Source organism: Schistocerca cancellata, chromosome 12 (genome assembly GCF_023864275.1).
Source record: "Schistocerca cancellata isolate TAMUIC-IGC-003103 chromosome 12, iqSchCanc2.1, whole genome shotgun sequence".
Lineage (NCBI taxonomy): Eukaryota > Metazoa > Arthropoda > Insecta > Orthoptera > Acrididae > Schistocerca > Schistocerca cancellata.
Genome location: NC_064637.1, coordinates 135,533,295 through 135,551,251, shown reverse-complemented (window position 1 = coordinate 135,551,251; position 17,957 = coordinate 135,533,295). Strand labels below are relative to the sequence as shown.

At 39.9% G+C, this 17,957-nt stretch overlaps 1 non-coding gene across 1 annotated transcript; it reads right to left on the bottom strand.

Moving 5' to 3' along the window:
• Positions 1–359: 359 nt before the first annotated feature.
• Positions 360–433, bottom strand: Trnat-ugu (transfer RNA threonine (anticodon UGU)). The gene has a single exon. It is a non-coding gene; the product is annotated as a tRNA-Thr (tRNA).
• Between the last annotated feature and the right edge of the window lie 17,524 nt (positions 434–17,957).

Below are 17,957 nucleotides of genomic sequence, written 5' to 3'. Positions count from 1 at the left end.
TTAGTCTGCAATTCAAGGAGTGCTTATGAGCCCTACCTCTAGCTCGAATTGTTCCTACATAGAAATTCCCTGTTCTTATTGGCAGGAAAGGCCGATCTGTGTAACTTGGATATGCAGCACTCGTTATTCGTCAGTATTTACGGCGAGTATGTTTGCATGCATTCTGTAGTATGAATCGTTTTGAGCACGTGCGACACGGGACGAGTTTTCATCTACATCTACATGGATACTCTTCAAATCACATTTAAGTGCCTGGCAGAAGGTTCATCGAATTACCTTCCGAATTGATAATTAATTGAAACCCTCAGATGCCGATAGGTGTTGTTGATACAACCTCGATGGGGACAGCTGAAAATATATGCCCCGACCGGGACTCGAACCCGGGATCTCCTGCTTACATGGCAGACGCTCTATCCATCTGAGCCACCGAGGACACAGATGAATAGCGCGACTGGAGGGACTTAACCCTTGCACGCTTCCCGTGAGACCCACATTCCCAACTGTCCACAATCAACATACGTAATGTACGTAATAGGTATTTGCCCATCCACTCATTACTCGGGCACACTAAGGTGACGATTCCCGTATAAGAGTTCGGGCAATCTTTGGGCATTCGCACAGACGAAGGTTAATGGCTGGGTAGCCTTTAACTACATATATGAAGATAGTAACTGTTCTCGAAGGAACAGATACCACTGATTACCGTGCAGCTTCTCTAGAATAAATGATAATTAATTGAAACCCTCAGCTGCCGACAGGTGTTGATATACCTCGATGGGGACAGCTGAAAATGTGTACCCCGAGGTACATCAACACCTGTCGGCAGCTGAGCGTTTCAATTAATTATCATTTATTCTAGAGAAGCTGCACGGTCATCAGTCGTACCTGTTCTTTCGAGAACAGTTACTATCTTCATATACCTTCACAATTCTCTATTACTCCAATCTCGTATAGCGCGCGGAAAGAACAAACACCTATATCTTTCCGTACGAGCTCTGATTTCCATTATTTTATCGAGGTGATCGTTTCTTCCTATGTAGGTCGTTGTCAACAAAATATTATCGCATTCGGAGGAGAAAGTTGGAGATTGGAATTTCGTCGCAACGAAAAACGCCTTTGTTTTAATGATACCCATCCCAAATCCTCTATCATTTCAGTGACACTCTCTCCCATATTTCGCGATATAACGTGCTGCCCTTCTTTGAACTCCGACAGTCCTATCTGGTAAGGATCCCACACGGCGCAACAATATTCTAAAAGCGGACAGACAAGCGTAGGGTAGGCCTTCTTCCTGAGCAAGCGTTTCCGACTCAAGAGTGTCCCATGGCAACCGTCCGTCTGTGGTAAGCTCCTGTGGGACCAAACTGCTAAGGTCATCAGTACCTAGCCGGCCGGTGTGACCGTGCGGTTCTAGGCGCTTCAGGCTGGAACCGTGTGTCCGCTACGGTCGCAGGTTCGAATGCTGCCTCAGGTATGGATGTGTGTGGTGTCCTTAGGTTAGTTAGGTTTAAGTAGTTCTAAGTTCTAGGGGACTGATGACCTCAGAAGTTAAATATTCTGCGATTTACTTTACTCTGATACCCGTACAACATCCAGACAGTGCAGCAACTGAAACCTCACTATGTGCAGCAACATTATGAATTCGCTCTTCGGTTTCTGGCGCGGATCGAAGTTGGTGACTTTTAGCTGGGTAATATTCTGTACAGTGAAGAGGCTGATTTTACACTACAGGGTGCAGTGAATAGACAGACCTGCCGAATTTGGGGTACTGTTAAATCGCGTGTTGTGCATGAAGAGCCGTTGCACTGACCCTATGTGATGGTGTGAGGTGGATTCACAAGCATCTTTATTCTCCATCCGTTCTTCTTTGAAGACAATTCACCATAAAGACCTGTCAGGTGTACCGTGACGTCTGCACGTTATCGAGACCTCTCTGTACAGCATGTGAGTCCGCTTTGGACTTTCTGTTATGTACACGAACAGTAACGCTCTTGTCCTTGTGCCTCCTTTGGACTTAGATTTCTGAAGATGGAAGTAACTCCAAAACGCGTCATGCATACTTTGCATTTGATCCGGTGACCTCGCTGTTTGGTCCTCTCTTCCCAAATCAACCAATCATACTTTGCAACAACCAATAAAGTCATTCTTCACCTGCTGTGTGGGATTTTATGCTATCTGATCAGCAGACCTAAGCATATTAATAGAACTAGTATCGCCTGTGGTCAAAATCCGACCAATTGCGTCAAGGAATCTCATATGCGATGGATAATGTCATGTATCTTAAAGTGAAATTTTAGCCGCAGAACTGATCCCTGGCAAATGCTACGTTGCAGCTACGTGTGTCTATGAAACAGTTCTTTAATTTCTCTTTAATTATTCAAGCATTTAAAGGGAGTCTTTGATACACTACGTTGACAAATTAATTTTACCATTATGACAACACAATGTGAATGCCATTGTATCGTATAAGGTCATCTCAGACGCGAAATGATTTGCATTACAATATCTGCGTTGTAAATTCATCAAAGCGCAATTACAGTTCTCAAAATTATTTGTAATTATGTTCCATGCACATTTAATTGTATCTTTTAGAACCACAATAGAATTATCGTTACTGACATCTAACAAAAATTGTGTGTCTCTAGCTCTTCGTCTTTCAGCCCGACTCGTTAATGTTCTTTTTCGAGGCGTAGCCCAAAACAAGTACAGTTTCGTTACAATAGAGGACGTCGTAGCTACTCAAAATGCAGATACTGAAAATTAGGAACACACTACATTTGGTGGTGACGGCGGAAAATGAACACAGAGTTAGTTCCGTTTTCTCTTTGACCAAAGTAAGTGAAAAAACGACGTTAATAAAGAACGTTTGCTGCACCCGACGACTTCGTTACTACGTTTCGTTTTCCACTGTTGACAACTTCAACGACATAGCAGCTTCGGTCCTGGAAGTTGGTAGCAGTGTCAGAGACAAAGGAAAAGTTTTCACAAGTGTGTGCTTCTATTTACCTATCCTAATGGTTATGGACACACATGATGGTTTCCATTTGTTTACATCTACGGCGAAGTTCCTTACCCGTTATGCAAGTTTGATTTGTCATATTGTATAATTAATTTTAAGAATCAGTACTTCAGTTTTCGATAAACAGATGTGTTATCATTATGAATGTTCACATTGCTATTACTTTCGCGACGCAAAAACTGTGTCTGCCTAGCTCTGCGTCTTCCACTCTGACCCGTTAGCATTCTCCTTCTAGGCATACACTGAAACAAATATGGTTTCCGCATACTAAGGGAAATCGGAAGTCTTACATATTCAAAGTGAAGAAATTACAAATCCGGAACTTACTTCAAAGTTTCTGATAATGGCAGCAAACGATCACGTAATTACTTTTACACAAAACTAAGCGAAATAACGACGCCAATATACAATGCTATTTACAGACATCATCATTGACTTAGCAGTTGCCGCATTTTACATGCCAGATATGCATGTTGTACTGCAAATCCATGTAAGCACGAAAGCCCCTAAAATACGATCTCACGAAATGTTGTCACTTTCATTTGTCAATTCTACTGTAGCACTTGATCTGTGCGCTAGGCAGAGGTTGGCAGCTCTACAGTTTTCAATTTTCAGGCATTGGAGATTTTAATGCGTGATAGAGAATGAAAGATTAGTGTTACGAATGTGAACGCTTCTATTTCCTTTTACGACTCTTAATGGCTTAATACAGAGATTATTTTTTCTTAGCGCACATCTATGGCAAAGTATCTTTCGAATCACATAAGGATCATTGTCCTCGTTGTTCGATTAATATACAAAATCTGTACTTCAATTTCCTTGTTCGCGTATTAAAATTATGACTTGACTTTTGTTACATCTTTGTTACTGACCACTCACCCTCGAAAACACTGTACATAGCTTACAGCGGGCTGGAACGTGGATGGTCAACTCTTGTCCCTATTGTCGTATCTGCAAGCTACCAGATCATCTTCCACGGATTAATGTGGAGATTACAAAGTCGCACTCGAAACGTAATCCGCATCCAGCTATATTTTTAACGCTTCAGGGCCGTTTACCCGAGCTAAAAGTCAGGCGATATTTGTATCTAATCCCTGAAGGAACATGACGTTTCTTGTTTATTTATAGATTTATAATCTGAGACGTAATCAACTGCAAGCAAGCCCCACTGACTGACGCAAATGCCCCTTTCCAGACAAGATACCAAGATGAAATCTGTAAGTTTTAGTTTTGTTTGCCGATTTGAAACTTACTGACTGACGTAATTCTACATTTTAGTAGAAAACAGCCGTCTGAAAGAAAGAATTCTGTGGGAGATGAAAACAAAAAGAGAAACACATTAAGGCGCATTGAAACGAAAGCGAGACAGTTGGGAAAAAGTAAGGAAATTATTATTATTATTATTTCAAAAATAATCACCATAATTGTTATTACGTTTATACAAGTATGCGACAAGACGGTAATGCCTCCATGGAAAAAATGTTTGCGGTGCCTACAGAACCATTACGATACTCAAGCGTGCGCCTCCTCGTCCGAAACAAATTGACGGCAACGAATGTCTTTCCGCTCTAAAAATATGGACGTCGCACGTGGGAGATTGCGACCGTATGCAGGATCTGTAAGCGCTCTTCACAGCGAAACTTCTGCAGCATAGTACTGTAAGTAGGCTGTTTCTGTTTTCTTATTGGCAACGCCACGTAGCACTCTGTATGAAAATCACTGGCTGTGCTGTGTGCAGTCTCTGGCTAGTTTGCATTGTTGTCTGCCATTGTAGTGTTGGGCAGCTGGATGTTAACAGCGCGTAGCGTGGCGCAGTTGGAGGTGAGCCGCCAGCAGTGGTGGATGTGGGGAGAGAAATAGCGGAGTTTTGAAATCTGTAAGACTGGATGTCATGAGCTGCTATATATATTATGAGTATTAAGGTAAATACATTGTTTGTTCTCTATTAAAATCTTTCATTTGCTAACTATGCCTATCAGTAGTTAGTGCCTTCTATAGTTTGAATCTTTTATTTAGCTGGCAGTACTGGCGCTCGCTGTATTGCAGTAGTTCGAGTAACGAAGATTTTTGTGAGGTAAGTGATTTGTGAAACGTGTAGGTTAATGTTAGTCAGGCCATTCTTTTGTACGGATTTTTGAAAGTCAGATTGCGTTGCGCTAAAAAAAAATATTGTGTGTCAGTTTAAGGACAGTCATGTATAATGTTTCTAAGGGGACGTTTCGTATGGCGCGCCTGCCAGGATACCTTACTGGAATCTTCAGATTTTTTTTTTTTTGTAGTTTGTGTAATTAGTGTAGCTATTGTTTATTGCTAGCGCGTAATTGTAGAGAGAATCTCCTTTGTAGTTGCAGTCTTTCATTGTTGTTGTCGCATGCATGTAGATTTGCACCAAGTATTTCGCAGCTGCGCTTGCAATTAACTAGATATTATTTTCAGTGCTATGTTGATGTGTTTTCTTAGTTTGCTCTTCAAATTGTGCTTCTCTGTGTTGTCGTGTGAAATATTGTGACAATAATGGCGTGTGAAAAACGTAATACTAGGCTCCAAAGTAAACTGAGAAATGACAATGAAGACGAAAGCAGTGTGTTAGCGCCACCGTGTAATGAATTAACTAATGTTCAAACTAGTGATTTGGTAATTGTGCATAAGGAAATGGAGCGGGAGGCAAATAATGGCATAGACAGTGAAACAATTAGTGAACAGGGAAGCAATATCGATCGATCGGTCGGCAATAGCTCGCCTCAGGAATCCGAAATGGCAGGACACAATCTTCAAAATACTGTAGATTCAGGTTTTGGGTCCTCACCGTTTTCTCAAATAAGTCAAGACACATTTTCTGCTTGTCAAAATGTGAATGTTGCCGGTGTCAATTCACTGCCGAAAAGCACTGAGGAACATGTTTCAGATACCAGTGTATTGTTATTACAATTAATACAACAAATGGGACAAACACAGCAAAAGCTTCAAAAGTTAGACACAATGGAACAAATTCTTCAAAAGTTAGACACAATGGAACAACACCAGAGACAAACACAGCAACAGTTAGACACAATGGAACAAAATCTTCCGAAGTTAGACACCACACTTGAATAAACAGGTGAATATTTAACTACTGAGTTACATAACATTGAATCGAAATGTCAAAAAGTCTGTGATGACGTAAAAACACAAATATGTGAGCAATTCCAACCGATTTTTTCGCGGCAAGAAAATGCTTTATAGAATCACGAAGCAGCCATAAAAGAACTGCAAACTATTGTTCATGAAAATCACGACACATTGCAAGCTAAAATTGACTCAGTTGCATCTACCGATTCGGTACCCGAAATAAATCGATACCTCGAAATAAATAGATACATCTAGATAAATCGATATATAAAGGTAAATCGATACCTCGAAATACAGCGTTATCTCGATATAAATAGGCATCTCGAAATAATCGATATCCGAAATCGGTATCTGAAATAAATCGATATATAGAAATAAAGCGATACGTCGAAATAATTCGATATCTCGAAACTACTCGATAAATCGACATACCAAGATATCTCGAAATAAATCGGTATCTCGAAGAAATCGATATTACGAAATAAACCGGTCTCCAAATAAATCGAGGTCTCCAAATAAATCAATGTCTCGAAAAAAACCGACGTCACGAAAATAATCGATGTCTCCAAATAAGTCGATGTATCCAAATAAGTCGATGTCTCCAAATAAATGGAAGACTCCAAATAAATCGATGTCTCCAAACAATACAATCTCCAAATAAATCAATATCTCGAAATATAACGATATCTGAAACGCAGCGGTATCTAAAGTATAGCGATACCTCGAAATACACCAATGTCTCGTAGTATATCGATATCTCGACATATATCGATATCTTGAAATATATCTATATCTCGAACATATCTATATCCCGAAATACATCGATACTTCGAAATGAACCGACATTTCGAAATGAATCGGTATCTCGAAATATATCGATATGTCGAAATGAATCGTATTATGAAATGTATAGCTTCCACGGAGTATATCGATACCTCGAAATATATAGTTTTTTCAAAATAAAAGATATCCCGAAATAAATCGATGTCTCAAAGTAAATCGATATGGTGAAATATACCACTATCTCTAAATATGACGATACACGAAGAATATCGATATCTCGAAACATATCGATCACACGAAATAAATAGATTTCTCGAAAGAAATCGGTATCACGAAATAACTCGACATCTCGAAATAATTCGATATACCGATATAAATCAACATCCTGATATATACCGACATCTCGAGATGTATCGATATCTCGAAATGTAGCGGTGTATCGAAATAAATCGACGTCGAAGTCTCGAAATTTTAAGATATCTCTATATTAATCGATATCGCGAAAGGAATCGATATCTCGAAATGTATTATATCTCGAAATGAATCGATATCAAGAAATATATCGGTACCTCATAAAGACTCGAGAACTAGAAATATATCGATATCTCGAAATATACCGTTATCTCGAAATATACAGATGTCTCGAAATATGCCTACATCTCGAAACATACCGATATCTCGAAACCTACCGATGGCTCGAAATATACCGATATCTCGAAATATACAGAGATCTCGAAATAGCACGATATCTCAAAATAAATCGGTATCTCGTAATAAACTAATGTATCGAAATATATCGAAGCCACGAAATCTATCGATGCCTCCAAATAAACCAATATCTCCAATTAATCGATATCTCTAGATATATTGATATCTCGAAATATAACGAATCTCGAAATATATCTAATATCGAAATATTTCGAATCTCGTGATGAATCGATATCTCGAAATGAATCGTTATCTCAGAATGAGTCGATATATCTAAACATATCGATATTCGGTGTAAAACGATATTGAAGTAAATCGATGTAAACTAAAATTTCGATATCTTTAAATATATCGATATCCCCAAAATAATCTATACCTCCAAATATATCGTTATCTCCAAATAATTCAGCATCTTCAAAGAAATAGATATCTCCAAGTAGTCGACGTATCGAAATAAATCGATATCACGAATTAAATCGATATGCCTGTAAAAATCGGTATTCGAAATAAATCGGCATCTCGAAATAATCGGTAATTCGATATAATCGATATCCGAAATAATCGGGTCCAAAATAAACCGGTATCAGAAATAAACCGGTATCTTGAAACAAATCGATATCTGGAAATTGATCGAAATCTCGATATATATCGATACATTGAGATAAATCGGTACCTAGAAGTAAATCGATACCTCGATATAAATCGATATAAGGATATAAATCTATATCTCGAAATAAACATATGTCCCAAAATAAATCGAAATCTTGATTCAAATCGATATCTCGAGTGAAATCGATACCTCGAAAAATTAGTTAACTCGATATATTACGAAACCACGTATTAAATCGACATCTCGAAATAAACCGATATCTCGACACAAGTCAATATCTCGTAAAATATCGGTAATTCGAAATACCTTGACATCTCGAAATACATCGACATCTCGAAATATATCGTTACCTCGAAATATACCAACCTCGAAATATAACGATACCTCAAAATATACCGATACCGCGAAATAAATCGATATATCGAAAAAATTTCATATCTCGAAATAATTCGAAATTTTGAATTAATGTGATATCTCGAATGATATCGACATATCGAAGTATGTCGATACCTTGGTTAAATCGCTGTCCGAAATAAACCGATATATCAAAATAAATCGATATCTCGACTTAATCGATACAGATATTTAACCCCCCCCCCCCAAGAGACAGTTTTTTGCCCCCACAAGAGACAGATACTTTGCGCCCCCCCCCCAAGAGACAGATACTTTGCGCCCCCCCCCCCGAGAGACTGATAGTTGCCACCACCCCCCGAGAGAGACAGATACTTGCCACCACCCCCCGAGAGACAGATACTTGCCGCCCCCCACCCCGAGAGGCAGATACTTGCCGCCCACCCACCCCGAGAGACAGATACATGCCGCCCCCCCGAGAGACAGATACTTTCCACACACACCCCCCGAGATACACATATTTGCCGCCCCCCCGAAAGACAGACACTTGCACCCCCCCCCCCCCCAGAGACAGATACTTTGCCACCCCCCACCCCCCGCGAGAGGAATAAACCATGTTGTCTACAGCACACTTGCACGTTGTGAACACCACACGCTTACAGCAGAAAGACGACGTACAGAATGGCGCACCCACAGACTGCGTTGTCTTCTATATCTTTCACATCACTTGCAGCGTGATCTGTTGATGAAAATTGTAACTACTGTAATTTCGAAAGTTTGTCAGCCTGAAAATGTACTGTTGTCCCAAGCATATTGCAACAAACGGTGTATTTCTATCGCTGCTCGTTTAGTTTTTATTGCCGTTTCAAATATACCGGTCATTTTTGAAACACCCTGTATTACGTACAGAGTGGTGCGACCGCAAGGCTCATCACGCGACAATAATTGCCAGAAGATAAATGTTAACGTTTCCGATAGAAATGTGTCCATTGTAGCTGCGTGTGTCTATGAAACAGTTCTTTAATTTCTCTTTAATTATTCAAGCATTTAAAGGGAGTCTTTGATACACTACGTTGACAAATTAATTTTACCATTATGACAACACAATGTGAATGCCATTGTATCGTATAAGGTCATCTCAGACGCGAAATGATTTGCATTACAATATCTGCGTTGTAAATTCATCAAAGCGCAATTACAGTTCTCAAAATTATTTGTAATTATGTTCCATGCACATTTAATTGTATCTTTTAGAACGACAATAGAATTATCGTTACTGACATCTGACAAAAATTGTGTGTCTCTAGCTCTTCGTCTTTCAGCCCGACTCGTTAATGTTCTTGTTCGAGGCATAGCCTAAAACAAGTACAGTTTCGTTACAATACAGGACGTCGTAGCTACTCAAAATGCAGATACTGAAAATTAGGAACACACTACATTTGGTGGTGACGGCGGAAAATGAACACAGAGTTAGTTCCGTTTTCTCTTTGACCAAAGTAAGTGAAAAAACGACGTTAATAAAGAACGTTTGCTGTACCCGACGACTTCGTTACTACGTTTCGTTTTCCACTGTTGACAACTTCAACGACATAGCAGCTTTGGTCCTGGAAGTTGGTAGCAGTGTCAGAGACAAAGGAAAAGTTTTCACAAGTGTGTGCTTCTATTTACCTATCCTAATGGTTATGGACACACATGATGGTTTCCTTTTGTTCACATCTACGGCGAAGTTCCTTACCCGTTATGCAAGTTTGATTTGTCATATTGTATAATTAATTTTAAAAATCAGTACTTCAGTTTTCGATAAACAGATGCGTTATCATTATGAATGTTCACATTGCTATTACTGTCGTGACGCAAAAACTGTGTCTGCCTAGCTCTGCGTCTTCCACTCTGACCCGTTAGCATTCTCCTTCTAGGCATACACTGAAACAAATATGGTTTCCGCATACTAAGGGAAATCGGAAGTCTTACATATTCAAAGTGTAGAAATTACAAATCCGGAACTTACTTCAAAGTTTCTGATAATGGCAGCAAACGATCACATAATTACTTTTACACAAAACTAAGCGAAATAACGACGCCAATATACAATGCTATTTACAGACATCATCACTGACTTAGCAGTTGTCGCATTTTACATGCCAGATATGCATGTTGTACTGCAAATCCATGTAAGCACGAAAGCCCCTAAAATACGATCTCACGAAATGTTGTCACTTTCATTTGTCAATTCTACTGTAGCACTTGATCTGTGCGCTAGGCAGAGGTTGGCAGTGTTATGTGTCGACAGAAGTGCCGACACAGTGTTATTTTGAAGGGGCCGAATAGGCACGCTATAAGCTCACCCAGAATATCGTGAAGTCTGAATCAGGATGCTCAATGAATGCTAATAAGAAAAGTACGTTGCTTTGGGAATACTTAACTTTAATCCATCCTTTTGGTATACATCGTTTATGGTGAATACAAGTAAGACTCTCTCCAGATATGGTTAACTGCGCCTTGCTAGGTCGTAGCTATGGACTTAGCTGAAGGCTATTCTAACTGTCTCTCGGCAAATGAGAGGAAGGCTTCGTACGTCTAGTCGCTAGCAATGTCGTCCGTACAACTGGGGCGAGTGCTAGTCCGCCTCTCTAGACCTGCCATGTGGTGGCGCTAGGTCTGCAAGTACTGACAGTGGCGACACGCGGGTCCGACATGTACTAATGGACCGCGGCCGATTTAAGCTACCAGCTAGCAAGTGTGGTGTCTGGCGGTGACACCACATTCCTCCCCCGCAAATCGGCGAACGGTCGTGTTATAAGGCTTCCGCCCGCCGTGGGGAGGGCCCCATGTTGACGTATGCGATGAGGTGGGGAGCCTAACAACAGGCGAGGCTGTGCCACCCGCACCCGGCCATTCGGTCCGAGGGGAGCTAGGAAACGCCTGGAAACCTACTCCAGGGTGCACGTCAACATGCGGCGTATGCGCCCGTAATGAGACATGAGTGGCCGAAGGATCGACCTCCATTGCATCGGGGCATCCGACGCGCGATGACGCCATGTGGTCCGGAGCGGGCAAGAGGTCCATGGCGGAGGACAGCTGGTCACAGGAAGCGATCGGCGGCGCGTGACCCAGGGAGGCGGATGGCGGCTGCAGCGAAGCGTCCACTGCGGGCGGCGCCGGCGGCAGCTGCTGCGGCGACGGCGGCTGCGCGACGCCATGAGGCAAAATGGAAGGCATCGTCGGTAACACCTGGGGATGAGGCGAGCCAGTAGATGGGTCCCCAGGGCGCTGACCGGACGGCTCCGTCGCTGAAAGCAGACGGGGAGCGGCAGAACCCAGGCGACGACAGAAGCGCAGCTGATTGAGATGCCGACGCACCTCACCAGAGGCCCCCAAAACCAAATACATCGCGAGGCCGAGGCAGCGAAGAATGCGCCCTGCGAGCCAACGCCGTGAACCGCGATAGTTGCGATAGAATACAGCGTCGCCAGGAGCAAAAGCAGGAGTCTGCCGCTGCACAGGAACCTGATGCGGCGGTCGTCCTCATCGAACCTTGATGTCTTTGCTAGTTCTGCAAAGTTCGCAGGAGAGCTTCTGTGAAGTTTGGAAGGTAGGAGACGAGGTACTGGCAGAAGTAAAGCTGTGAGTACCGGGCGTGAGTCGTGCTTCGATAGCTCAGATGGTAGAGCACTTGCCCGAGAAAGGCAAAGGTCCCGAGTTCAAGTCTCGGTCGGGCACACAGTTTTAATCTGTCAGTACGTTTCATATCAGTGCACACTCTGCTGTAGAGTGAAAATCTCATTCTGGAGTAATTATATCTTTTTCTTTATTTGATCTATTTGTGTGAATGTAATGCAGGGGAAAGTGTTGTAATCTGATACATTGTCAGATTTTCACCTGTAAACAGTTCTGTAATACAAGTTTAATGTATTTTCTTATTCCATTTTTAAATGATGGCATTCAGTTTTTATGTGCTGCAGTCTTTTTCTGAAATTGCAATGATGTGAAAACATGTTTCAAGGTACAATGTGGTTAAGTATCTATAAACAAATAATTGGTTGAAATTTAAAAAGCATCACAGCTGAGAATATCTTGTCACTACGATATTTAATAATATATCTGTTATGCTATGACTCTACTACACAACAATAATTGGTAAGTCAATCAATTTAAGCAAAAGTATTATCCAACACCCAATATTGTATTGTATTTTATTGATCCAGGCAATCATAGTATTGTTCAGCTATACATATGATATTGTACAGGTCAAGAGAGCTATTTACAAGTAATTTTTACAAATTGATTTTTACATTATTTTGTAGCAATAAAATTATCTATCTTAAAGAAAACAGTTAATACAAATCATAAAATTCTTCACTTAAAACTTCCGGGCTGATAGGCTGTGGTCAAAGTATAAAACTCTCTCTTGACGTTTCGTCTCCAACTGTGGGAGACATCCTCAGAGGTAAAGCGGCTTTACCTCGGAGGATGTCTCCCGCAGTCGGAGACGAAACATCAAGAGAGAGTTTTATACTTCGACCACAGCCTATCAGCCTGGAAGTTTTAAGTGAAGGCAATACCGGCCGTGAAAGCTTACATTGTATGATCAATCATGGAATTGTACGGTTGTACATATGATATTGGACAGGTCAAGAGAACATATTTGCAAGTAATTTTTAATAAATTGATTTTACATTATTTTGTAATGGGGAAGTTAGCTATCTTTAACAAAACAGTAAATACAAATGTTGTATAGTAAAATAAAAACAGCCAATACAAATGTAATAGTAAAGTAATCCAGTATATTTCATACACATACACAGTATGTAATAATCCAGTATATTTCTAAGACATGCACAGTATATAATTTTCAGACCTAATTAAATCATAAAATTGTTTATAATTTTAACCCCTTTCAAAAAATGATTAACTGCATAAAAGCAATGGTCCAAGAGATATTTTTTTTAACTTATGTGTGAAGGCTCTTAGGTTCTTTGTTGCTTTGATTTCATTTGGTAAATTATTATACATTTGTATCCCAACATTTAAAACACTTTTTTGGTAGCAGGTAGTTCTGGACTGAATCAGATTGCTGCCTTGTTGCATAGTTATGAATATCTCCACTGCATTTTAATGTGCAGTCATTGTTTAACAGGCATGACTTGACAAATGAGACAATATTATAAATGTAAGCAGAGGGCTGTGTCGTAATGCCATTTGTTTTGAAATGTTGTCTGCATGATTTGTTATGTCTTAGGTTACATATTATGTGTATTGCCTTTTTTTGCATTTTGAAAATATATCTACCTCCATGTGAGTTCCCCCAAAATATGATTCCATACTGTAATGTAGAGTGGAAGTAAGCATAACATACATGTATGAGAACAGATTTTGTGACTGATTTTTTGAGTATCCTTAAAATGTAACACACAGTTGATAGCTTTTTTGAGATGTAATTTGTGTGAGTCTCCCACATAAGATTTTCTTCAAGCCATATACCAAGAAACTTGACAGAGTCCACACACACAAGCTCTTGGTTATTTAGAATCACATTGGGCATTTCTTGTTTTTGGGATGAGAGTCTGAAGTTGATGTATGTTGTTTTCTGTATATTTACAAGTTGAACACATTTTGAAATAGAAGCTAGTGGAAGCTAACAGAAATTTCCATTCTCAAGAGGGGTAAAATTGTTAAGACATTAAAGAAACTCGGTTTCTTTGCAAGTATCATGTGTTCCATGGTAAAAGACTTGCTTTTCTTTCTAGGTACAAGATGGTACATGACCAACGAAGTATGGCTAACTGTCCACATGTTTTAGAAATATTTCTAAAAATATATAATACTTTACTACCATAAAAATCTGTAACCCCTCTTCCCTTCCTCCTATGAACCATGGGCTTCCCATTGGTGGGGAGGCTTGTGTGCCTCTGTGATACAGATAGCTGTACCATCGGTGCAACCACAACAGAGGGATATCTGTTGAGGGGGCCAGACAAATGTGTGCTGCCTAAAGAGGGGCATCAGCCTTTTCAGTAGTCGCAGGGGCAACACTCTAGATGATTGATTGAACTGACCTTGCTGCATCAACCAAAACAGCACTACTGTGCTGGTACTGCAAATGGCTGAAAGCAAGGGGAAACTACAGCTGTAATTTTCCCCGTGGGCATGCACCTTTACTATACATTTAAGTGATGATGGGATCCTCTTGGGTAAAATATTCCAGAGATAAAGTAGTCCCCCCATTTGGATATCCTGCCAGGGTTTACTCAGGAGGATGTTGTTATCAGGAGAAACAAAACTGGCGTTCTATGAATCTGAGCGTGGAATGTCAGATTCCTTAATTGGACAGGTAGGTTAGAAAATTTAAAAAAGGAAATGGACAGCTTGAAGTCAGCTATAGTGGGAATTAGTGAGGTTTGGTGACAGGAGGAAGAAGACTTTTGGTTGTGAATACAGGCAATACAAAATCAAATAGGAGTAACAAGGGAGTAGGTTTAATAATGAACAAAAAAAAAGGAACATCAATAAGCTACTAAAACAGCATAGTGAATGCATAACTGTAACCAAGATGAACATGAAGCACACCCCCACCACAGTAGCACAAGTTTATATTCCAACTAGCTCTGCAGATGATGAAGAGATTGAAGAAACATATGATAAGATAAAAGGAATTATTCAGACAGTTAAGGGAGACAAAAATTTAATAGCCATGGAGGACTGGAATTCGACAGTGGGAAAAGGAAGAGAAGGAAAAGTAGTAGGTTAATATGGACTGGGGTAAGGAAAAAGGAAGCCAACTGGTAGAATTTTGCAAAGAGCACAAGTTAAGCATCACTAAAACTTGGTTTAAGAGCAATGAAAGAAGGTAGTATACCTGGAGGAGGCCTGGACACTTCAGAAGGTTGATGATAGATTATATAATGGAAGACAGAGATTTAGGAACCAGGTTTTAAATTGTAAGACATTTCTAGGGGCAGATGTGGACTCTGACCACAATTTATTGGTTATGAACTGTAGATAACAACAGAAGAAAATGCAAAAAGGTAGGAATTTAAGGATATGAGAATGATTGACAAGAACAGAGGAAAGGAATACAGTAGAAGAGGAATGGGTAGTTTTGAAAGATGAAATAGTGAAGGCAGCAGAGGATCAAGTAGGCAAAAGGATGAGGGCTAGTAGAAATCTTTGGACAACACAAGAGATACTGAATTTAATCGATGAAAAGAGAAAACATAAAAATGCAGTAAATGAAGCAGGTGAAAAGGAATACAAATGTCTCAAAAATGAGATTGATGGGAAGTGCAAAATCGCTAAGCAGGAATGGCTAAATGACAAATTTGATGATGTAGAAGCATATATCACTAGGGATAAGAGAGACGCCGCCTACAGGAAAATTAAAGTTACCTTTGGAGAAAAGAGGACCATCTGCAGGAATATCAAGTGCTTGGATGGAAAACCAGTCCTAAGCAAAGAAGGGCAAGCTGAAAGGTGGAAGGAGTATGTAGAGGGTCTATACAAGGGAGATGTACTTGAGGGCAGTATTGTGGAAATGGAAGATGAAGTAGATGAAGATGAAATGGGAGATGGGATACTGCGCGAAGAGTTTGATAGAGCACTGAAAGACCTGAGTCGAAACAAGGCCCCGAAAGTAAACAACATTCCATTAGAACTACTGACAGCCTCGGAAGAGCCAACCATGACATAACTCTTCCATTTGGTGAGCAAGATGTATACCCTCAGACTTCAAGAAGAATATAATAATTCCAATTCCAAAGAAAGCAGGTGCTGATAGATATGAAAATTAGCAGACTTTTAGTTTAATAAGTCACAGTTGCAAAATACTGACATGAATTCCTTACAGACAAATTGAAAAACTGGTAGGAGCTGACCTCGGGTAAGATCAGTTTGGATTCTATAGGAATGTAGGAGGTAATTCTGACCCTATGATGTATTTTAGAAGATAGGGTAAGGAAAGGCAAACCTATGTTTATAGCTTTTATAGACTTAGAGAAAGATTTTGACAATGTTGACTGGAATACACTCTTTCAAATTCTGAAGATGACAGGGGTAAAATACAGGGAACAAAAGGCTATTTACAATTTGCACAGAAGTCAGATGGCAATTATAAGAGTTAAGTGGCATGTAAGAGAAGCAGTTGTTGATAAGGGAGTGAGACAGCAGTAAAGGAAACAAAAGAAAAATTTGGAGTACAAATTAAAATCCAAGGAGAAGGAATAGAAACCTTGAGGTCTGCTGATGACATTGTAATTCTATCAGAGGCAGCAAAGGACTTGGAAGAGCAGTTGAATGAAATGGACTGTCATGAAAGAAGGATATAAGATGAAGATCAACAAAGGAAAAATGAGGATAATGGAATGTAGTCAAATTAAATCAGGTGATGCTGAGCGAATTAGATTAGGAAATGAGATACTTAAAGTAGTAGATGAGTTTTGCTGTTTGGGCAGCAAAATAACTGATTATGGTCAAAGTAGAGAAGATATGAAATGTAGACTGGTGATGGCAAGGAAAGCTTTTCTGAAGAGGAGAAATCTGCTAACGTTGAGTATTAATGTATCAGGAAGTCTTTTTTGACAGTATTATTTTGTATGGTGTATAGCTATGTATGGAAGTGAAACATGGATGATAAACAGTTTAGATAAGAAGAGAATAGAAGCTTTTGAAATGTGCTTTTGTGTGTCCTATGGAAGAATGCTGAAGATCAGATTGGTAGATCACATATTTAATGAGGAGGTACTGAATAGAATTGGTGGGAAGATGAATTTGTGGCACAACTTGACCAGAAGAAGGGATCAGTTGGTGGGACACATTCTGAGGCATCTAGGGATCACCAGTTTAATACTGGAGGAAAGTATGGAGGGTAAAAATTGTAGAGAGAGACCATGAAATGAATACACTAAGCATGTTCAGAAGGATGTAGGTTGCAGTAGTTACTTGGAGAATAAGTGGCTTACACAGGTTAGAGTAACATGGAGAGCTGCATCAAACCAGTCTTTGGACTGAAGATGACGACAACAACATCATCAACAACAACAACAAAAACAGCAACAAAAGTCAGTACCTGAAGAATTTAAAATAATTCCAAATAGTTCTAATACATTATATGACACCTAGATGTGTAGAACACAAAATATTTACAAATTCAGCACAAAAGCCAACATAATGTCTAACAACAACAACAACAACAACAACAACAACAACAACAACTGTAGAAAATTGAGGGAACTGCTTATGTTGGTCACTCCACCTTGGTAAGAGGAGCTCCATTAATTTGAACATTCCAAGGTTCCCAGTCTTGTGGGTGTTTAAATGGAGGCCATACCTTTTTTAGACAATCATACTATGTTTGGACTTGAATTTCAAGTTCATTCATGGTAT